A 24,219-nucleotide genomic window follows, 5' to 3' on the forward strand; every position below is an offset into this window, starting at 1 on the left:
GCTCTTTTTGTTGTAGCTAGAAACTGGAGACTGAGTAGATGCCCATCAGTTTGTGGCAGCTAGAAACTGGAAGATGAATGGATGTCCATCAGTTGGAGAATGGTTGGGTAAATTGTGGTATATGAAGGTTATGGAATATTATTGCTCGGTAAGAAATGACCAGCAGGAGGAATATAGAGAGGCCTGGAGAGACTTACATCAACTGATGCTGAGTGAAATGAGCAGAACCAGAAGATCACTGTACACTTCAACAACAATACTGTATGAGGATGTATTCTGATGGAAGTGGAAATCTTCAACATAAAGAAGATCCAACTCACTTCCAGTTGATCAATGATGGACAGAGGTAGCTACACCCAGAGAAGAAACACTGGAGGGGAATGAAAATTGTTAGCACTAATATCTGTCTGCCCAGGTTGCATGTACCTTCGGATTCTAATGTTTATTGTGCAACAAGAAAATGATATTCGCACACATGTATTGTACCTAGACTATATTGTAACACATGTAAAATGTATGGTATTGCCTGTCGTCGGGGGGAGGGAATAGAGGGAGGGGGGGTAATTTGGAAAAATGAATACAAGGGATAATATTATAATATATATATATATATATATAATAAAAAAAAAAAAAAAGAAAAAAGAAACTAGTTCTTTCAGATTGATTTATTCCTTTCTGATTCCCAGCCCCTCCTAGCTGATGCATTATCAATTCAAGAAGCTAGGACCTTTGATTCACAAATCCTGGTCAAAAGCACCCCTTTCAATTCCAATAGAAGATCCAGGCTTGTCCCAGCCCCCCGCACAGGATTTAAGCCAACTTGGGCTCTCCTAGCCCTCTTTGGATCTGAGCCAACTTGGGACTCCACCCACGAGCCCCTTTAGCTAAATCTCTAATTATAAAAGAGCCAAGCTGGAGTCCTCTCTTTGCAGAGGTTCCAAACATGCCAGCCTTATGCCTGGCACCAAGGATTCTCCAGCCACTGGAATAGTATTTCCAGTTTCCTCTTCTCTTTATTTAACAACGTTTACTATTTAGACTTTAACCTTACTTCCAAACGCCATAATAAACCTCTTTTTATCAATCTAGGTTTTCAGGTCTATAAATTCCTTTACAGGGGACTCTTGCACTGTTACTAGACCTCATTTAACTCCCTATCCTTGCGCTGAATCCAAAGGGATTGAAGGGGATTGCTATTTGACTCCCTGTACCCTGAACCTGCCACTAGACCTCAATTTCATTCGGGTACCTCAAGCCTATATTTCATCAAAAGTAAAGAAAAATGAGTAATCAAGAGCACAAAATGAAAAATCAGTTTAAGTAATAAGTTTGGAGTTTGGTAAGAGATTTCAAAAAGATTTCATTCCATTGAGATAGAAAAAATTTGAGAAACTTTCAGAGAAATGCCTATTTACAATTTTAGACAGATAGTGCTCTGTCTTTAAAAGACCATTCTAGATCTCCTAATCTTTAGGACCTCAGAATTCAAAAAAAAGGGGAATGGGAATGTGAGTCTATCACATAATAAATCTTTCCTGTTCTTCTTGGAGTCCCAGAGATTGTTGAAGCCTCTTTGACAAAGAATGAAAGTCTCTCTTTCTCCAAATACCTTCCTTACCCCAAATCAATTTAATATTGCAAAAGAATTCACAGGACTTGGAATAGTTCTAGAACCTCACCCCTTTTTCTTTATGTATCTGATAAGACATTAACCAATGTTAATTCACTAACTGACCATTAACCAATGTTAATTCACTAACTGACCATTAACCAATGTTAATTCACTAAATGACCAAAAGAAGATACTATTTTCTTTTGTTGTTGTTGTTATTCTGTCTTAGCAGTTTTGCCCAATTACTACATTTGGAGTTTTCTTGGCAAAGATACTGGAGGGGTTTGCCATTTATTTCTCCAATTCATTTTACAGATGTGGAAATTGAAGCAAAAGGGTTAAGTAACTTGTCCAGGGTTACACAGCTAGTAAATATCTAATTTAAACTCAGGAAGATGAGTCTTCTTGATTCCAGACTTGAACGGGCACCCCCTCCCCACAACACACATATATACATACACTCTATCTACTGAGTCACTTAACTGCTCATTATTTTCTTTAGTCTGATGTTAAATATATTTTAATATTAAATTAAATTTAATATTTAAAAAATTTTGTTAAAGTTTTTTATTTACAAAACATATGCATGGGTAATTTTTCAACATTGACACTTTCAAAATCTTTTGTTTCAAATTTTCCCCTCCTTCTTCCCACTCCTTCCACTAGCTGACAGATAATCCAATATATGTTAAATATGTTAAAATACATGTCAAATCCAATATATGTATATACATTTATACAGTTATCTTGCTGCACAAGAAAAGTCAGATAAAGAAGGAAGAAAAAAAAACTGAGAAAGAAAACAAAATGCAAGCCAACAACAATAGAGAGAATGAGAATGCTATGTTGTGATACACACTCAGTTTTCATGATGCTCTCTCTGAGTGTAGATGGCTCTTTTCATGACTGAACAAGTGGCATTAATTTGAATCATTTCATTGTTGAAGAGAGTCATCAGAATTGATCATCAAATAGTCTTGTTGTTGCCATGTATAATGATCTCCTGGTTCTGCTTATTTCACTCAGGATCAGTTCATGTAAGTCTCTCCAGGCCTCTCTTAAATTGTCCTGCTGATTGTTTCTTACAGAACAATAATATTCCATAATATTCACAATTTATTCAGCCATTCTCCAGTTGATGGGCATCCACTCAGTTTCCAGTTTCTAGCCACTACAAAGAGGGCTGCCACAAACACTCCTTCCCTTCTTTAAGATCTCTTTGGGATATAAGCCCAGTAGTACTGATGGATCAACAGGTATTCAGTTTGATAATTTTTTGAACATAGTTCCAAATTGCTCTCTAGAATGGTTGGATCCATTCATTATCGTTTCCTGTAATCTGACAGGTGTGTAGTGGTATTTCAGAGTTGTCTTAATTTGCATTTCTCTGATCAATAATGATTTGGAACACCTTTTCATATTTCTTTCCAATTTCTTCATCTGAAAATTGTCTGTTCATATCCTTTAACCATTTATCAATTGGAGCATGGCTTGAACTATTATAAATATTCTCTATATATTTTTGAAATGAGGCCTTTATTAGAACCTTTGAATGTGAAAATGTTTTCCCAGTTTATTGCTTCCCTTCTAACTTTTTAACTTAATATAATCAAAATTATCTGTTTTGTGATCAATAATGATCTCTAGTTCTTCTTTGGTCACAGATTCCTTCCTCCTCTACAGCTCTGAGAGGTAAACTTTCTTATGTTCTTTTAATTTGTTTATAATATCATTCTTTATATAAAATCAGTCTATAAAGAATAATATCTTTTTTCTAGATCATGAACTCATTTTGACCTCATTTTGATATATGGTGTTAGGTGTGGGTCAATGCCTAGTTTCTGCCATACTAGTGGCAATTTTTCAATTTTCCCAGCAGTTTTGGTCAAGTACTGAATTCTTATCCCAAATGGTGGGGTCTTTGGGTTTATCAAATATTAGATTTTTATAATTATTGAATATTTTGTTCTATGAACCTAACCTACTCCACTGGTCAACTGCTCTATTTCTTAGCCAATACCAAATGGCTTTGATGAACATTGTTTTACAATATAATTTTAGATCTGGTATAGCTAGACCACCTTCATTTGCTTTGCTTTTCATTAATTTCCTTGAAATTCTTGACTTTTTGTTCTTTCAGATGAATTTTGCTATTTTTTCTAGGTCAGTAAAATAGTTTATTGGGAGTTTGATTGGTTTAGCCCTAAAGAAATATATTAGTGTAAGCTATATTGTCATCTTTATTATATTCCCTCGACCTATTCAAGAGCACTTGCTATTTTTCCAATTGCTTAGATCTGAATTTATTTGTGTGGAAAGCGTTTTGTAGTTTTGTTCATATAGTTACTGACCTTCCCTTTGCAGAGAGATATTTTATCCTATTGACAGTTATTTTAAATAGAATTTCTCTTTGTATCTCTTGCTTTTGGATTTTGTTAGTGATGTATAAAATTGCTGATGATTTATATGGATTTATTTTGTATCCTGAAACTTTGCTAAAGTTGTAGATTACTTCTAATAGTTTTTTAGTTGATTCTCTAGGGTGAATTTCTTTCTTTTTTTTTTTTTTTTCTTTTTTCTTTTTTTTTTGCTGAGGCAGTTGGGGTTATTTTGTATTTCTTTGAATTTCTTTGTAAAAAAAATTTCAAGCATTCCCTTTCTCTATTATTTAGTTCTTCCTACAGGTCCTGCTCTATTTGACCTTTCCAAATGAAGCTTGCCCTTTATCCACCTTAAAGTATCCAGGTGAAATTAGATTAAGAATGGAATAAAAATTGATTTGGCCCATTGAGGGATTTTTAAAAGAAGAAAAAAAGTTCTGGGTTGCTGAAAGTGGTACCATTGACTTTTAAACATGAACTAATTGAAAACAGAATGCCAAAATTGAAATTTTGAATGTTACCATTTGTGATTATAAATCCAGATTTGATTTATTCAAAATTTGTATTGAAACTAAAATCATAATGTAGTCTAATTTACAGGGAATACTTCTCCTTTTAGGATAATTGTGGTAAATCAGAAACTTGATGCAAATTTCATTTGCTATTTGGCATTAAGGAAATATGCTAGAAAATGTATGAATCAGGAAAACCTGAATTAAAATCCAGTCTCAGAAACTTATTAGTTGTGTGACTTTATTCAAATCACTTCATCACTGCTTACCTCAATTTCCTAATCTATAAAGAGATAACTAATCTTACCTTCCAGAATTGTTATGAAGACCAGACCAATGTAATAATTGTAAAGTGCCTAATATGATGTCTGGCACATGATAAGTACTGTATAAATTCTAGTACATATAAGTGTTCTATATTCTTGAATGCAATCAGTATAGATTGCCAAAGTTGATAAAAATGAATAGTTTTCTATGTAAAACAATGGAAATGCAATCAACTGATTTGAGGTCATCTGACTAGTAATAAGTTTTGTTTTGTGTTTTAAATAAATGATCTTGTATGTCATTGTGTTTCTAAAATTTTCTCTTCTATTTGGAAATAGATTTGGGGAATCATTATTTCAATAATGCCATTAGAAAAGTAACTTCTCTTTTAATCTGGATGCTGTTAGATTATGATTTAAGTTGTTAAAAGAATGTAGTAAAAATGAAAACTGCTAAATATTTAATTGGATATACTTGGTTCCTATCACTTACGAAAATTATATAATTATATCTACTAAAACTTGTATGTATTGAAGTTACATCTTGAAACCAACTTAGTAAAAATAGATCTTAGATTCAAAGATTCATTTTGCCTTAAGGACTAATAGATAATATGAATAGAATATATTACAATTGCCAGATTTTTTCTGGGGCCTTGAGTTAACCATAATGTATTCAATATATATGTTAAATTCCAAAATGTGATCATTCTTTGTATACACACACATGTAAATTGTCCTTATATGTGCTCTTTGTTAACTGTTACAAAAATATGAAAGAAACAACAATAACCTAGCTCTAAGATGTGACTAGTAAAATTTTGCTATATGAAGCAAAATCGCTTGGTTTTTTAATTTGACATCATTCTAAGTTTTGATTTTAGGCAAGATTGTCTGGACTGTTATGCAGCTAACATTCACTATTCAGGGGATAATGCCATGTACTGTCCAAAGGGAGTGCAGTCTGAGAACTTCAATAGATGAACAGATCTCTGTCTCTGGGAAAAAGTTGAGAGAATAGCTTTATGTGGTCTCTAGGATTCTCTTGATTAAATTTCTAATTATTCTATTTCTTTTCTGAACAGGAAAATTTTCTCACCTGATTATTATGATAACCTGTGAATAATTTGCAACTCTACTGTGTGATTGGCTATTAACTATGACTTGTGTCTGGTGTTAAGCAGAGAAAAAGAAGTTTTTACCCTTTTATGGCTTGAGTCACATCAATTTATCTATATCCTTGATGGAGTATAACTATGCATCTTCTTTTTCCTTTCATAGCAAATTTTTATAATAAGGGCAAGTCAACAGTGGAAATTTTGTCATTACAATATTAAATCTTCTAATTACTAAATTAACACTAAAATATTAGAGTTGCTATGATAAACTGCAAGTAGAATTTTTTTTTTTTACTATTTTAATCTAAAGTTGTGGTCAATTCCTTATTTATTCAGTTGAGCTTGACCATCCACTTGCTAATAGTTATAAGTTAGTGTATAAGATTAGGTCTTTATTCCTTCAAGATGATATGAGTATTTTGTGAGTTGTGTGTGTGTGTATATGTATAAGTACACACACACACACACACACACACATATATATGAATAAAATGAAGATGTTAAAGTTTTTTACTTGATGGAGTAGTAAACTGAGAAAGCAACAAGACTAGATTGTTAGAAATCTAAGAACTAGAATATATATATATTCTATGACTATACCTGGAAGCACCCAATGTGGCAGTATGAAATGGGGAGAAGGGCAGCCAAACTCTGCTCTTGGTAACCCCACCCTTCCCTGTTCCAGTTGCAGAAATTTGTTAGTTATATAATCCTAGGCTAAATATCTTATCTTTGTTTGCCCCAGTTTCCTGATCTGTAAAGAGAAAAATAATAATGCTACTACCTCCTAGGGGTGTTGTGAGGATCAAAATGATATAATAATTGTAAAGTGCTTAACACAGTGACTGGCATATGCTAAGCTACATATTATTATTATTTCTTTAATTGAAATAACTGTTTCATACCTGATAACTCTAAAATGGATTTAAAATGCTAAAGGTAAAAATACTCATGATTTTTGTATGAGAATGCAATTAATGTCATCTGAAATTTTATTTCACGTTTTAAATAAATATATGATGTTGTTTGTGTTATTATTGTTTTATAAATTCTCATATTGTTTTCTAAATTCTATTACTATTGTAACAGAAATTCTGTTAGACAAAGCAGCTTTTTAATTTTGGTGCTGTTACACATAAATTGGGCTTTTAAAAAGATGTGATAAAAATAGATATTTGAAAATTGTGAAAGATTTAATGAAGTACATTTTGTTATAAAGCAGAAGATAATATATAATTGCAAATTTTCATTTGACATTTTTGACTTAAGAAAGTATATACAATTCAATACAAAAATAAGAAATGAACTATCAGGTATTTGATATATGTCTGAAGTCCCAGAATATAGGCCGTTTTAATTTACAAATAAAGGATTAATGAAAAGTTAACATTTAGTGAAATATAAAGAAAATTGTTCAAGTCATTAATTGTGATTAGTGATTAGTGAAATTTTGCTATTTAAAATAAACATTTCTGGGATTGTAATTTTTACTGTTGTTTTGAGCTTTTATTATGATAATAGTTGTCTGAATTGTCATGAAGTAGAAAATGATATGTGCTGCAGTCTGGGAACTGCTAAAAGGTAGAAAACATTGTGGGATGATCTGGCATGGCCTATGTAGGATCCTCCTAATTATTTCCTCATTGTGCTGCTTCATTTCTGAAGAGGAAATTTCCCCACCTAGTTAATCTTGAACCTTCTTATGATATATTGTGACTACATGATTGGCTATTAGATATAAATCATATCTAGTATTTCAGAATTAAGGAAAATTTTCCTCCTGTTATAACATGTCCTTCTTTTTCCTTTTATAGCAAATTTCTACAATCAAGAAGTTCCATTAGCACACTATACTAAATCTATTAAATAATAGATTGATACTGGAACATTTCTGAATTACTATCATAGGATTCAAGTATGAACATCTTACAATTTAAATCTGTATTTGTGGTCAAATTATAATATAGGCATAATATCCTTCTATGGGGGAAATCATTAGACAAAATAATAAGACAAAGATGATGTAATATATGAAAATTTTCTAATTAAATGAAATAGTTGATTTTGAGGAAGCAACAGGATTAGACTGTTTTCTCTAAGAACTATATATAGTGTGGAGCCAAGATGGTGGAGAATAGACAGCACATTGCCTGATATCTCTCCAGTTTCCCTCACAATCAACACTAGATCAAGCTGCTGAATAGATTTTGGAGTGACAGAATACACAAATATTCCAAGTGTAATAATTTTCTAGCTTAAGATATCCTGGAAGAATTTCAGGAAAGATCTGTCTCAATTGGGGTGGGGGGATGGGGTGGGGCAGAACCCCAGTGAGGTGAGGCCTTGTGTGGGGAATCTAGCAGGAGGCTCTTAGGCAAAATACAGCAGAATTGGCTACTCTCTTGTTCAAGCTTACCAGCATAGTCAGGGAGTCTGCAGTACCACCGGTAAGAAGCCCCTCTTGCTCTGCAGAGGAAGATCAGGACAATCTCCTCTGTGCCCTAGGAACCCTATGCTCAATCTTTTAAAATGAGCAAAAAAGAGTTACTATGGAAACAGGGAAGATCAGAATATAAGCCCAAAAGAGGACAGCATAGGCAAAATGCCTTCAGGTGAAGCCTCAAAGTGGGATATGAAATAATCTCCAATTCTTGGAAGAGTTCATAAAGGATATTAAAAGAGATAAAAGAAAAATGGGGAAAAGAAATGAGAGCTTTGTAGGAGAGTTATGAGAGGTTGGAGAAAAAAGCCAGTAGCTTGATTGAAGAAAACAACTCCTCAGAAAAATAAATTTGGTGAAATGGCAAAAGAAAACAACTCCTTAAAAAATAGAATTGGCAAAATGGAAGAAAAAATCTACTGAACAAAGCAACTCCTTTATAAGCACAATTGGCCAATGCAAAAGGAGGTAAAAAAAGAAAATAATTTACTAAAAATTAGAATTGTACAAATGAAGATGAATTACTCAATGAGACATCAAAACTCAGTCAACCAAAAGCAAAAAAAAAAAGAAAAAGAAAAAGAAAAAAGAAAAGAAAAGAAAAAGAAAAGATAGAAGAAAATGTAAAATACCTTATTGGAAAGACAATTGACCTGAAAAATAGATCCAGGAGAAACAATCTAAGAATTATTGGACTACCTGAAAACCATGATTTAAAAAAAAGAGCCTGGACAACATCATTCAAGATATCAAGGAAAACTGCTCTGATATTCCAGAATCAGAGGGTAAAAAATAATTTAAAGAATCCACTGATCATCTTCTGAAAGAGACTCAAAAATGAAAACCCCAAGGAATATGAAAGCTAAATTCCAGAATTAGAAGAAAGAGAAAATACTGCAAGCACCCAGAAGAAAACAATTCAAATATTGAAAAGTAACAATCAGGATTACTTATAACCTAGCAGCTTCCACATTAAAGGCTCAAAGGACCTGGGATATAATATTTGGAAAGCAAAAGAACTTGGACTACACTAAGAATCAACTCTCCAGTAAAATTAAGCATTATCTTTCAGGGGTAAAGATGGATATTCAATGAAATAGGGGATTTTTAATCATTTCTGATGAAAAGAGCAGAACTGAACAAAAATTTTGATCTCCAAATATAAAATTCAAGAGAAGCATAAAAAGATAAATGGAAGGAAAAAACTATTTTTTAAAGGTTAAAATGTTTGCATCCCTACATGGGGAGATGATACATGTAGCTCTTGAGAACTTTATCTTTGTTAGGGCAGCTAAAAGTGATATACTTGAGTATGTAGGTAAAAGTTGACTTTAATGGATGACATAAAAAAGAGATTATGGGTGAAAAAGGGATTGTACTGAAAGAAGAGGAAAAAGGAGGTAAAACAGGGTAAATTATATCACATGGAGAGGCACAAAATTCCTATAAATGTTGAGGGAAAGAAGGGAGAGAAATGAGTATGGTTTGAATCTTAATCTCATCAGATTTAGATCAAAGAGGGAATAACATATATACTAAGTTTGGTATAGAAATTTATCTCACCCTATAGTAAAGTAGGAGGGGAAAGGGATAAGGAAAGGGAGAATCTAATAGAAGAGAAGGCAGATGTGGAAGGGGAGAGGAATAAAAAGGGAAGGCTGAGAAAAGGGAGGGTAGATTGAGGGAGGTGGTGGTCAGAAGGAAAACTTTGATGAGAAGGGAGGCTAAAAGGAGAGAAAAAAGTATAACTTTGGGAAAATAGGATGGTAAGTTGAATTGTCTCTTAAAACTGAACTGAATAGCATCCTGGATTAAAAGCCAGAATCCTATAATATTTTGTTTACAACACCTACATTTGAAGCAGAAAGTTAGAGAGTAAAGGTAAAAGGCTGGAGCAGAGTATATTGTGCTCCAGCTGAAGTAAAAAAACAAAACAAAACAAAAAAACCCCAAGCAAATCAGGGGTAGTTATCCTTATCTCAAGTCAAACAAAAATAAAAATAGATCTAATTAAAAGAGATAAGGAAGGAAACTACATATATGCATCAAATGGTGTGGCATCCAAATTCCTAGAGGAGACATTGAGTTTCAAGAAGAAATAGCAAAATTATTTGAGAGAGATCTCAACCTGCCTCTATCAGAACTAGATAAATCTAGCTACAAAAAAAACAAGAAAGAAGTTAAGAAGGTAATTAGAATTTTAGAAAAGTTGTGTGATAGATCTTTGGAGAAATTTGAATGGGGATAGGAAAGAATATATCTTTTTCTCAGAGATATGTGGCATAAACACAAAAATTGATCAGCTATTAGGGCATAAAAACCTCACAATCAAATGCAAAAAGTCAGAAATAGTAAATGTATCCTATTCAGATCATGATATAATACAAATTACATATGATAAAGAGCGATGAAAAAATAGACCAAAAATTAGTTGGAAACTAACTAATCTAATCCTAAAGAATGAATGGGTCAAACAATAAGTCACAAAAACAATTGATAATTTTATCCAGGAGAATCATAAAAATGAGACAATATACTAAAACTTATGGGATGCAGCCAAAGCAATTATTAGGGAAAAATTTATATTTCTGAATGTTTACATAAATAAAATAGAAAAGGAGAATTATGCAGTCAAAGTAGTTGTTAAGGGAAATTTTGTATTTCTAGATGCTTACATGAACAAAATAGAGAAAGAGAAGATCAATGAACTGGACATGCAACTTAGAAAAAGAACAAATTTTAAAAAAACAATTAAATACCAAATTAGAAATTCTGCAACTCAAAGGAGAGACTAATACAATTGAAAGTAAGAACAATATTGAATTAATAAACAAAACTAAGAGTTGTTTTTATGAAAAAAATTAACAAATTAGATAAATCTTTGGATAATTTAATTAGAAATAGAAAAGAAGACAATCAAATTACTGTATCAAAAATGAAAAGAGTTAACTTAACACCACTAAAGAGGAAATTAAGGCAATAATTAGAAGGTATTTTGCTTAATTGTATGCCAATAAGTATGACAATCTAAGTGAAATGGATGAATACATACAAAAATATTGATTGCCCGAGTTGACAAATGAGGAAATGCTTAAATGGTCTCATTTTGGAAAAAGAAATTGAACACACTATTAATGAACTCCCTAAGAAAAAACTTGTAAGCAGATAAGCTTACAAGTGAATTCTACAAAACATAAAGAACAATTAATATCAAACATTTAAAGAACAATTAATTCTAATACTATATAAAATATTCAGAAAAATAGGGAAAGAAAGAATCCTATCAAATTCCTTTTGTGGCATAAATATGGTGCTGACGCAGAAAAAGCATTTGATGAAATACAACACCCATTCCTATTAAAAAACATTGATGAGCTTAGGAATAAATGGAATTTTCCTTGAAAAAGCATCTATATAAAACCATCAGCAAGCATATGTAATGGGGAGAAGGTAGAAGCATTCCCAATAAGATCAAGGTGAAACAAGGTTGCCCATTATTACTACTATTACTCAATATTGTACTGAAAGTGTTAGCTTCAGTAATAAGAGAAGATAAAGAAATTGAAGAATTAAAGTAGGTAATGAGGAAACAAAAGTGTCACTGTTTGCAGATAATATGATAGTATATTTAGAGGATCCTAGAGAATCAACCCTGGGTACCTTGGAATCAGCCTGAGTCAGGATAAGCAAAAGTCTTTATTCTTTGTCTTTAGCGGTAGAAGTGAAGAGAGTGGACGAGTAGGATCTCTGAGACCTCATCTCTTCATCTCTCTCGAAGAAGTGACCCTGGCTAGTCTCACTGAACCTCCCACAATTCTCTGTATACCTACGATTGGGTCAGCACAGGATAATGGGAAGGGCCATTTTCCAAGCATATTCCTATAGAGTATTGTCCAATCAGTAATTAGCCTCAAGTGCTCAATTGTCCGACCCCAGTGCATTGACTCAAGAGTTTCAGCCCTTTACATCTCCCGCTTTCTTTTGTTTTAGAACACATGTGGTTACACCATCCCTGACTTCTCAGGGAGGTAAGAATGCCAAAAAGGAGGTGATCATGCCCCATCCTGACTTCTCAGGAAGAGAGATGAAAGCACTAAAAAGGAGATGATCACACCCTCCCTGACATCTCAGGAAGGGAGATGAAAAGCACCAAAGGGAAGTGGAGATTGCTAGCAGGTTTCTGGGCTGAAGGGTATTATTAGAAACAGGTGTGCACAAACCCATCAGCATGGGAGGTATTACACAAGCATATAGCAATAACACACAAGCTATTAGTGATGACTTCCCACAGCCAGGGCAGGCTCAATGTGGTGTAACAAACATGAATTGTAGATGCGAGTAGTGATATAACAAACAATATAAACCAACACAGTGTTGTAAAAGATTTCCAGAAGTCCTAAAAGGAGGATATGTAAACAATAGGCACACATACCCTTTCTTCAGCAGCCAAGAGATAGTCCAAAACCAGTTGATTGTCCATTGCTTCATGTCTCAGGGAATCCAATGATCCCCGCAAGTTTTTGAAGTCCTACAACAGTCTTTTTATGTGTTAGGGAATCCAATGATTCCTGCATATTTTAAAGTTCTGCAACAGTTTTAAATTTCTCAGAAAATCCAATGATTCCTAAGGGTTTTCAAGTCCTGCAACAGTCTTATCATGTCTCAGAGAATCCAATCATTCCTAAGGATTTTGAAGTCCAACAACAATCTTATCATGTCTCAGAGAATCCAATGATTTCTGAGGGTTTTGAAATCCAACAACAATCTTTTCATATCTCAGGGATTCCAATGATTCCTGAGGAGTTCAACAATTTTTTATGTGCATGAGTCAAACGCCATAACTGCCATACTCTTTCAGTGTTAGACACAGTCAGCAACAGAACTACCCAATATTTCTTGGGTCCTCTCCTTCATTTCAAGGGTCTGCTCCATCTCTCTCCGATGGACAAGGTGAATATGGCTCGTTGGCACCCATCTGATTCCTTCTCCATCTGTGGAGATACAAGCAAACCCTCTTCCCCAAGCAGTTAACCTATTTGGTCCCTTCCATTCACCACTTTCTGGGTCTCTCCACATCACCTGGCCATTATCTAAAAATAGTGAAGCTGCTCACACTGGATACTGCCCTTCCAGTGGTTTATAAAACCTGTCTGCTGGAGCTAGTGCATCTTTGTCAAAAATCAAGAAGTTAATAGTATAAAGAGTGAGATTTAGAAGTTCTCTAGGATTACCTGTGGCTCCCCCTTTCTTTTGTTTTTGGACGAGCGTCTTAATGTCTCCGTTTCTCCTCTCTACTATTGCCTGACTTGAGGATTAAAAGGTATGCCAGGAGTGTGTAAAATCTTATCCTGTGCACAAAAGTGTGCAAAATGTTTAGAAGTACATGCAGGTCCATTGTCTGTTTTTATTGCTTGTGGCACACCCATAATTGCAAATGCTTATATAAGGAATTCAGTGACCACTTGGGCTGTCTCTTTTGCTGCTGGTATTGCAAAAGTGAATCCTGAAAAAGTGTCTATCACAACATGGATAAAAGCCAGACAACCAAAAGATTTATAATGGGTCCCATCCATTTGCCAAATTTCATTAGGTCTCAAACCACAAGGGTTCTTTCCTGGAGGGAGTGTAGGAGTGTGGAAAGGAATGCAAGATGTATAGGCTTTTACTATGCTCCTAGCTTCCTCTCTTGTTATTCCAAATTGTAAAGATGAAGCTCAAGCAGCCTTATGATATTTAAAATGAGATTCTTGGGCTTCTTGAAAGAAAGGAGTATTGGCCAACATGGTTAGAAGGCTATCCGCTTTTGAATTACCGTAGAAAATAGGACCTAGAAATCCACTATGAGAGTGAACATGCAAGATATAAATCTTACTTGGATGCTTACTCACTTACTCTTAAAATTCCTGATATATATTAGAGGCTACAAATTTTATTTGGGCTGTGGCAATTCTTTGTACCACACCTACTAAATAGGCCAAAATAGATATTATATTTATATCTCCTGGATAATAAATAAGAGCTAGAATGATTGCATATACTTCATTCTGCTGAGCGGACTGAAAAGGAGCTCTGACTACTCTCTTTATAGTTAAGTCACAAGAGTATACAGCATGTTTTTTGCCTTTGGTCCTGGGCTGGGCCCCTCATCCCGTTTCCCTGAATCAGTCTACATTCTGATGCCCAATGGAAGCCTCTGTTGCATTTTGGACATGGGGTATTGGGTCTTGTTCTCCCACCCTGTTTTCTCACTCTCTCTCTATGCCAATATTGAGCTATCAGTGCCCTACTTTGCCACATTGAAAGCATTGACAAGTCTCTCTAGAAATCCCTTGCCAAAAGGGATCCTGTCTTCCCATGTTGGGATCTTGGGAAGTCTGCATTATAGCTTGGCTATAAAAGGTATTTGTGCCTACTATGGCACTGCATCTTATGATCTCCTCTAAAGGAGCATCCTTGTGTAGTCCTAGTATGATCCTTCTACAAACCTCATTAGCATTTTCTTTAGCAAGTTGCCTTATCATAATGTCTGTTATTGCATTTTCACCATTAGTTCGTATGACAGCTGTCTGCAAATGTCCCACAAAATCAGCAAAAGGTTCATTTGGCCCTTATGCAATTTTTGTTAAGGCCTGTCCCTTGTTGTTTTTAGTGGGGAGAAAAGCCCATGCTTTGATAGCAGCAGAAGCAATTTGCTCATATGCTGCTAACGGGTAATTAATCTGTATTGAAATATCTGCATAAGAACCTACACTTGTTAGTTGATCATAGTAGATTGGAGGATTAACTCCACTATGACTATTTTGTTGGGCTTGTATCCTATAGAGCTCATTATATCCAGAAAGCCACAACAAGTTTTGTCCAAGTTGTAAGCATGTCCTTGCTATAGATTTCCAGTCCCTAGGGGTTAAGACTTTATAAGCCAAATTCTTTAATAACATCTTAATATAAGATGATGTAGCCCCATAAAGAGAACAAGCCTTTTTCAGGTCTTTGAGGATTTCTTTATCAAAAGGAGTGTATGTATCTTCTACTTTCTTGACCAGAAGAGTGAAACTGTTGAATCACCAGATACATATTGATTTTCAAATCAGCTAAATCCTGGCCTTCTTCTGTGGCTTTAAATAGTGCCTTTTACAGTCTAGTCATAGGAGGGGGTGATTGCTGGAGGGGAGGTGCTGGTGACATCACTGCCCCTCCCACTATTCCTCCTCTCTCCATCCTGGAAGGTGAAGTTGATAGGAGCATGTCAAGAAACAGTTCTGGTTTAGTCGGGATTGAAGCTGCCTAGTCAGAGTAAGAATCACCATGCCCTTCACCACGCCCATCATCCTCACTTAACTCCACATGCCCTCTAGTGATATTGCTATTAAGCCATTCATTGTCTTCCTCTTTTTCCTCACACCTCTTCATCTGGCTGTTCTTAAAATTTTTATTTTTTCTATAACTTGTAGGATTCTTTAAGGCCAATTATATTATGTTGTATGTATAGAATGTTTCTTTGGAAATTGAATCAGAACGATTATCATTATAATATTTACATAGTTGATCTCCTACTAGTTTTCAATTATCTGCCCTTATATCTTCTTCATTGAAGAACCAAGGGGACTTACATTCTAAAGTATCCACGAATCCATCAACCTGCTCCCAAGTCATAATTAAACCCTGTCTCTTTATCAGTCTGAGTATGCTTCCTGTAGATCTCCTTAGGGGTGGGGTTGGAGATGGGGGTGGGGGTGGGGATGGGGGAAGAATCTTTTCCTAATATCTGTCCCATTTCAGGTAGAAAAGGTTACTAGTTTATCCCTTAACAAAGTTCCCTATTTGTCTATTAAAATACTCACCCTATTTTCTGGTCACCAGGGACTTGTTCAGTGAAATTGGGGTCCTTGGACCCACATTGGGTACCAAATGTGGTGACCGCGTTAGCACCCTGGGTACCTTAGAATCAGCTGGAGTCAGGATAAGCATAAGTCTTTATTCTTGGTCTTTAGTGGTAGAAGTGAAGAGAGTGGACGAGTAGGCTCTCTGAGACCTCATCTCTTCATCTCTCTCGAAGAAGTGACCCTGGCTAGTCTCATTGTACCTCCTAATCCCTCCCACAATTCTCTGTATATGCCAAACGATTGGGCCAGCACAGGATAATGGGAAGGGCCATTTCCCAAGCATATTCCTATAGAATATTGTCTAATCAGTAATAAGTCTCAAGTGCTCAATTGTCCAACCCCAATGCATTGACTCAAGAGTGTCAGCCCTTTACATTAGCAAAGTTGCAGAAATGAAAATAAACCCATATAAATCCTCAGCATTTCTATGTGTTACTAGCAAAACCCAGCATCAAGAGATAGAAAGAGAAACCCCATTTAAAATAATTGTAGATAATATAAAATATTTGGGAGTCTTACTTTCAAGACAAAGCCAGGAACTATATGAACACAATTACAAATCACTTTTCATACAAAAAAAAGTTATATCTAAATAATTGGAATACCGTCAAGTGTTCATGCACAGACACTTCTACTTAAATTAATCTATGTATTTAATTCCAAACTGCTAAGAAATTACTTTTTAGAGTTAGAAAAAATAATAGGAAAATTCATTAAAAAAAAAAAAGTCAAACATTTTAAGGGAATTAATGAAAAAAATATAAATGAAGGCCTAGCTGTACCATAAATAAAATTATATTATAAAGTGGTGATCATCAGAACCATTTGGTACTGGCTAAGAAACTGATTAGTGGATCAGTGGATATATTAGGTTCGTAAGACACAATAGTCAATGACTATAATAGTCTAATTTTTGATTAGCCCAAAGACTCCAGCTTCTGGGATCATAACTCATTATTTCACAAAAATTTCTGGGAAACTGGAAAATAGTATGGCAGAAACTAATTGTTGATCAACATCTAACACCCAATACCAAAATAAGGTAAAAATGGGTTCATGATTTAGACATAAAGGATGATATTATAAAACAATTAGGAGAATAAGGGATAGTTTACTTCTTAGACCTATGAAGAAGGGAGAAATTTATGGCCAAAGAAGAACTAGAGAACATCATGAAATACAAAGTAGATAATTTTATTGCATTAAATTTAAAAGGGTTTGCACAAACAAAACTAATGCAACCAAGATTAGAAAGTAAGTAGAAAGCTGGAGAAAAAAAATTTTTTTTCAGATAAAGAAATTAAAGTCAGGGCAGCTAGATGGTGCAGTAGATAGAGCACTGACCCTGAAGTCAGGAGGATCTGAGTTCAAATTTGGCCTCAGATATTTAATGTTTCCTAGCTGTATAACTCTAAGCAAATCGCTTAACCTCAATTGCCTCAGCAAAAAGAAAGAAAATTAAAGTCATTTCTAGTCATATAAAAATGTCTTAAATCACTGTTGATTAGAGAAATACAAATTAAGACAACTCTGAAGTACAACTCACACCTCTCAGATTGGCTAACATGACAGGAAAAGGTAATGGTAACTTTTTTTGTATGTAGGAAAACTGGGATATTAATACATTGCTGGTGGAGTTGTGAACTGATCCAACTATTCTGGAGAGCAATTTGGATCTATGCCCAAAGGACTATCAAATTGTGCATCTCCTTTGATCCAGCAGTGTCTCTATGGGGTCTATATCACAAAGAGGTAATGAAAAAGAGAGAGGGACCCACATGTGTAAAAATGTTTGTAGCAGCCCTTTTTGTAGTGGCAAGGAACTGGAAATTGAATGGATGCCCATTAGCTGGGGAATGGCTGAATAAGTTATGGTATGTGAATATAATAAAATATTACTGTTGCATAAGAAATAATAAGCAGGCTGATTTCAGAAAAAACTAGAAAGACTTCTATTAACTGATGCTAAGTGAAGTGAGTAGAACCAAGAGAACATTGTACAAAGCAACAACAAGATTATATGATGGTCATCTGTGATGGATTTGGCTTTTTTCAACAATGAGGTAATTCAAGGCAATTCCATTAGACTTGTGATGGAAAGTGCTATCTACATCCAGAGAGAAAACTTTGGAGACTGAATGTGGATCAAAATATAGTATTTTCACCTTTTTGTCATTGTTATTTGTTTTCTCTTTCTCATGTTTTTTCCCCCCATTTGGCCTGATGTTTCTTGTATAGTGTGACAATTATGGAACTATGTTTGGAAGAATTGCACATGTTTAACCTATATCTAATTGCTTGCTGTTTTAGAGAGGGAGAGAAGAAAGAGAAAAATTTGGACACAAGGTTTTGCAAAGGTGAATGTTGAAAACCACCTTTGCATGTATTTGGGAAAATATCATTTAAAAAAGAAGAAAAGCATTTTGGAAATGATCAGAGAGTTTTCAGCTGAAAAAAAAATCAATCTATGATCATATGAAAAAAAATTCTCTAAATAATCTTTAATTAGAAAAATGCAAATGAAAACAACTCAAGCATCTCACACATATCAGATTGGGTAATAATACAGAAAAGGAAAATAATAAATGTTGAAGGGGATGTGGAAAAAATTGGAATTATGAAAAGAGCCAACCATTCTGGAGAGAAATTTGGAACTATACTCAAGGACTATAAAATTGTTTATGCTCTTTGACCCATAAGTAGTACTACTAAGTCTGTTTCCCAAAGAGATTTTTTTTTTTAAAGAGTAGAAAAGGACCTATTTGTACAAAAATATTTATAGAAACTCTTTTTGTGATAACAGAAAATTAAAAATTGAAAGAATGCCCATCAATTGGGGAATGGCTGAATAAGTTTTGGTATATGATTATAATAGAATATCTGTGCTATAACAAAATGATGGGCAGGCAGATTTCAGAAAAATCTGGAAGACACATGTGAACTGATGCAAATTGAACCGAACAGAACCAAGGGAAAATTTTATATAGCAGCAGCAATACTGTGGTGATCAAATGTGAATGACTTAGCTAATCTCAGCAATACAGTGATCCAAGACAATTCTAAAGGACTTGTGATGAAAAATGCTCTCTACCTCCAAAGAAAGAACTTATGGAGTCTGAATGCATATTAGACATATTATTTTTCGCTTTTTGTATTTTGTGTGTTTTTTTTTCATTTGGGTCTGTATCTTCTTTCATAGAATAACTAACATGGTATTATGTGTTGCATGATTGAACATATATAACCTGTAATAAATTGCTTACTGTCTCAAGGAGTGAGGAGGCAAGGAAGGGAAAGAGAAAATTTAGAATCAATTTTTTAAATAAATGAATGTTTAAAAAAAAAACCTTATATACAGATGTGTATGATTGGCTTCCAAATTTATCTGTCATGAAAATTTAGGCTTTGAGTATTTTAGTACTAAATTCTCAAAAATGGATTATGAATTTATTAATTAAGGACTAAGGAAGTTAGACATAAATTATGTGGATAATGGTAAAGAAAATGAAATTATTTTCCTATTTTTAAAGTATCTGATAATTTTAAAAGATAGAAGAGTTCATTTTATAGTTGGACCCTCATAAATTTTAAACTATGTTCTCTTTAGAGATTCTTAATCAAGGACCTATGCTATGCAGAACAAAAACTCAGATTCAAAGACTGATACAGGGAGTTTTTTCTAAGAGCTCCTACTAGGTCTTAATGACTACTCCCACAGTTGCTGTATCATCTTGAGAAAGCAATGAACAGCAAAACTCTCTGGGGAGCTAAAGTTCATCTAGTATGGATTCAGAAGCAGCTGACACTCAGATGAGACAACTGTCCCAAGATTCCAGATCAGGGCTACATATACCCTCCTAGTTTTTTTTCTTCCCTTTTGTTATGTGTCCAATCACCAAAATCCCTGACTCAAGCATATGTTGGCAATTTTCCCCTTCACTTTGGCTGGTCTCCCTCTCTTTTTTGCTTTCAAGAAAACAGTGTCTAGCAATGATATCTGGGACACACTTTCTCAGTAGGTCCTTTTAAGGAACTAAAGCTACTGGGTAACATCTTGTCCTGGTCCAATTGGTTTCTCATCTTATACTAGCTTCTTTATTGGCCTGAAGAGTAGAAGTTCTCTTAGACTTACTCCCTTTGGTCAAGAGAGGAAAATGCCAAAATATCAGGAAACACCCTGTTTTCTAGAGCTAAGGCATAACAAGCAAGCTGTGCCTTGTGCTTGGCAAAATCATTTGCACTCATCATCTGGGTGAGCTAAGCCACAGCAAAATCCCAGAATTGTTTCATATAATTATTGTATTGCTTTGATCTGTATTCTGGTAATGAAGCTCTGCTATGAAACAAATTTGTCACATTGTTGCTGTTATTCCTCTTTGTCAGGGTGACAGCTCACTGTGCAGTCATTGGTATAAGGACTGAGATCTCTCACTGCCTCGGGTCCCTCCCATTAGGGGTGGGGTTCCAACAGTGTCCTTGCTTGCAAGCTGCTTCCCTCACTTCCATATTAAATTTCTATTTGATTCCTGACTCTTCTGTCCCTAACCTTTGGTTTGGGCTGCCCAAAGGTTAAAGACTGATTCTTTTCCATTGAGAGCAATATATAAATTTCCTCTCTCAAATTAGTACATAGTGAGCCTGCTAAGTGGTTTAAACTATAATCTGACTTAATTTACCTATATCGTTGTTTAATTGTTTTTCAGTTGTCATTCTCTTTATGATTCCTTTTTAAGTTTTCTTGGCAAAGATACTAAGAGTGGTATTCCATTTCTTTGTCTAGGTTATTTTACAGATAAGGAGAATGAGGCAAATAGGGTTAAGTGACTTGCCCAGGGTCACACAGCTAGTATGTATATGAGGTTAGATTTGAATTCAAGCTGTACCACCTAGCTGCTTTCAGCTTACCTTTAGAGCCTGTTTAATAAGGTTGCTCTCCTTAGGGAATACATGAGATTATAACTCAGTTTAACTAAATTTGTTTAACTTTTATGACATTGAAGGAAGCATAGGATTATGACTTTTATATGATTGTGTAATACTCATAATCACAGTAGACTTCTTTCCAGTAGCAAATTTAAATTGCCTAATTTATAGACATTAATGCTTACTCAAATAGGTTTGGCACAAACTACAGAGATTAGAATGATGCAGTTGAGGATAGAAAAACTATATAGGTCTGATTGTGGGACTGTATCATGAGCATAGTTAGCATCAACAGCAGGATTATCCAAAGCCAGACATTGGGACCGAATCAGTCTGAGTGATTCCCATGTCTTGTAACCTTGCACAACCTTTGAGTATAGTGCTCAGCCAGCCTGTATTTAGAACTAATCCCAATTTTTTTTTTCAGGCTAACCCCATCACTTGAGGGCTAATCCTCTCTCCCAATGATTCTGTAGCAGGGGAGAAGCTAAGAAGACACTAATCCTACCTCCTCTTCGAAAAGGTCTACCAATCTGGATTGTTTTACCCTCAAATGTAAATTGTTTTACTCCTAATAAAAACAGCTTGAAAATGGAATTTGGCAGCAGCCTCACTCCAACTGTTTGATGCTTTGGGGTGCCAATAAACTCCTTTTGTCTTATTTCCTGAGTTTGCCTTTAATTGACCAAGGCGAGGCCTGAATAGGATTTTCTTTTAATAACTGCACGAGACCACCTCCATTCTACCCAGAGGAGGCCTGGCTGAATTCAGTCTCTCCCTGGAGTAACTATGATTTTAACCCAGGGCTAAAGCTGAGGCTGTTTCATGGCAATGGTCACCGTGGGGACCTCTAGGCTTCCCCCCACATGCCAGAAGACTGGCAACGAGGGACAAATCACTGCAGGCATTGCTGCCTGAGCCACAGCCTTTCTATGAGGGAAGAGAACCACATTTGGAATTAGAGGGAGGAATTAGAGTAATCTGCATCTCAGATTAACATTTATTAATGGTAGGATACATAGCAATCAGTTCACTTTCTTGGTCTCAGTTTCCTCCTTTATGCAATGGGAAGAGGGCTGAATTAGATGAGCACTAAAGTACTTTGTAGTTCTAAATCTTCTCTTTCACATTATTGCTATATTTCAAGTGGTTCTGAGCTCAAATAGGCTGTCTGCTCTCAGGGGCTGATCCAAAATGGTCATCTTCTCCTTGGTTTCTAGGTATGTTCAGTGAGGCAAAAGAGCTGATAGCCTTTTAGGTCAGTTCTTGAGGTTAGAACTGGTCTCCATGAGTGTAGAGGCCCTGGAATATGGAGAAAAGTAGAAAGGATTGCTGTTCAGTTTGGACCTTTGCTAAAAATCTCTCTTTCCCCTTTCTTCCCAGCCAAGGATATAGCTTCTGAACACATAGTTTTGGAGGCAAAGCTAGGAGAAGTGTAAGGATCAAGTTATCTAAACTCATTTCACAGAAAAGGAAACTGAGGACTAGAAAGAAGTGATTTGTACACTCAAGCAGTAAGTAACAGAAACATAATTAGAATACAAATCCTTTGGGAACGATCCTACTTTAGGAAAGTTACTTCTCTCTGGACCTTAGCTCCTTTATCTGTCAAAAATAAATAAATGAATAAAAGTGGGGTGGGGGAGGATTGGATTAGCTAAAGTCTCTTCCAGCTCTAAATCCTGTTAAATGCTTTAATTAGTCTTTTGACTCCAAATCCAGTGCTCTTTCCATTATAACTGCCTGCCTCTCCTGCTGCCTCCTGGGAGCACCCCAGAGCAAAAGAGTGGGAATGGGATGGGGAAGACACAGCTGCCACTGAATCTGGGATCTCTGAACAAGATGGGGATATAAAAGGCACATCTGGAGGCTGGGTGATGGTGCCTCCCAGGGCTTGTAGTAGGGAATATCCAGGGAGAAGTCAGACCACTTCTAGAGTTCTGTTTTGTTGTGGTCACCACATTTTAGTGAGAATGGTGACAAACTGGGATGAATCTAAAGAAGAGAAAACAGGATGATGAGAGGGCTTGATGTCATCTGGGGATTGGTAGAAAGAACTGGAGATATTTATTTAGTCTTTGAAAAAAAGAAAAATGGTGGGGGGCAGACTATGAGAGCTGTCCTCCAGAATTTGAAAGAGTGCCATATGAAAGAGGCTGGTTCTAGGCACTAGAGGGCAAGAGCAGCAGAGAGAGAAACTTCAGAGAAACATCTTTTTGCTCAATATGAGGAAAAGACTTCCTAACACTAAGATATGTTGCCAAATAGACTGGCTTGCCTTGGGAGACAGTAGATACAAGGTGTCCAAGTATAGCCTATTTGTCAGGGATGCTGGGGGATGGGTGGTCTTGCTTAGACATAGATTGAATTAAGTCCTCTGAGGTCTCTTTCAACTCTTGAAATGATTCCCCTTCCCTGGCCCCCTGAGCTGGAACCCCATGGCTGGACAGCTTTAGTAAACCAGTTATTTTGAGCTCCTTCTGTTCTTGGATTCTGGAAAAGCTACCAATACCCAGAGATGAGAATCAAAGGCCAGAGTATCTGAGCTAGGGGCATAAATTTCATTCCCATTGTCTGCGGGGGTTCTGGGAGGAATCAGAAAGGAAGGGTGGTGGAATTGGATTTCTGACTACAATTGAAGATGACCAGATGCTTAAACACAGGGATAGAAGGAGACAGCCCTAGTCAGAGATCAGAGGCCATCATGTACATATGTCAAGCAGTCTGTCTTCACTAACTATGAGTTTCACCTGGTAAGATACATGCATGATTCAGAGAGGGGTTCCAGAATCCTTCTTGTTCCTTTCCAATCAGATGACCTGGATTTGAATTCCAGGTCTGCCACTTACTAGCAATGTGATGTTGGGTAAGTTACTCCCTTTCTAGGCCATTCTGCTCTCTCTCTACTTTACTTTTCTTAACTGGCAGGCGAAAGGATTAGAAGATGTCACAGAATTAAGAATTTAAGAGTTGGAAGGGACCTCGGTGGACAACTAGCACAGGCTTTAGATCTAGAGTTGGAGTTCCCTTCCAATTTATGAAGACCCAGAGAAGAGAGAGTATCCAGAAGGACAGGGTGGTTAA

General features: G+C 35.5%; 1 protein-coding gene across 4 annotated transcripts in view; it reads right to left on the bottom strand.

Annotated features, from left to right (window-relative positions):
• The window catches only part of ADGRE5 (adhesion G protein-coupled receptor E5), a 76,628-nt gene extending 63,814 nt beyond the window's left edge, over positions 1-12,814 (bottom strand). The window contains exon 1 of one of the 4 annotated variants that reach the window (XM_074310052.1): positions 12,762-12,814. The gene's annotated coding sequence lies outside the window, so the exon portion shown is untranslated. Of the gene's footprint in view, positions 1-11,989; positions 12,090-12,761 lie in introns of those variants that run through there. The other 3 variants (XM_074310078.1, XM_074310088.1, XM_074310043.1) reach the window with 3 other exon arrangements.
• Positions 12,815-24,219: the final 11,405 nt, after the last annotated feature.

Source organism: Sminthopsis crassicaudata, chromosome 1, assembly GCF_048593235.1.
Source record: "Sminthopsis crassicaudata isolate SCR6 chromosome 1, ASM4859323v1, whole genome shotgun sequence".
NCBI lineage: Eukaryota > Metazoa > Chordata > Mammalia > Dasyuromorphia > Dasyuridae > Sminthopsis > Sminthopsis crassicaudata.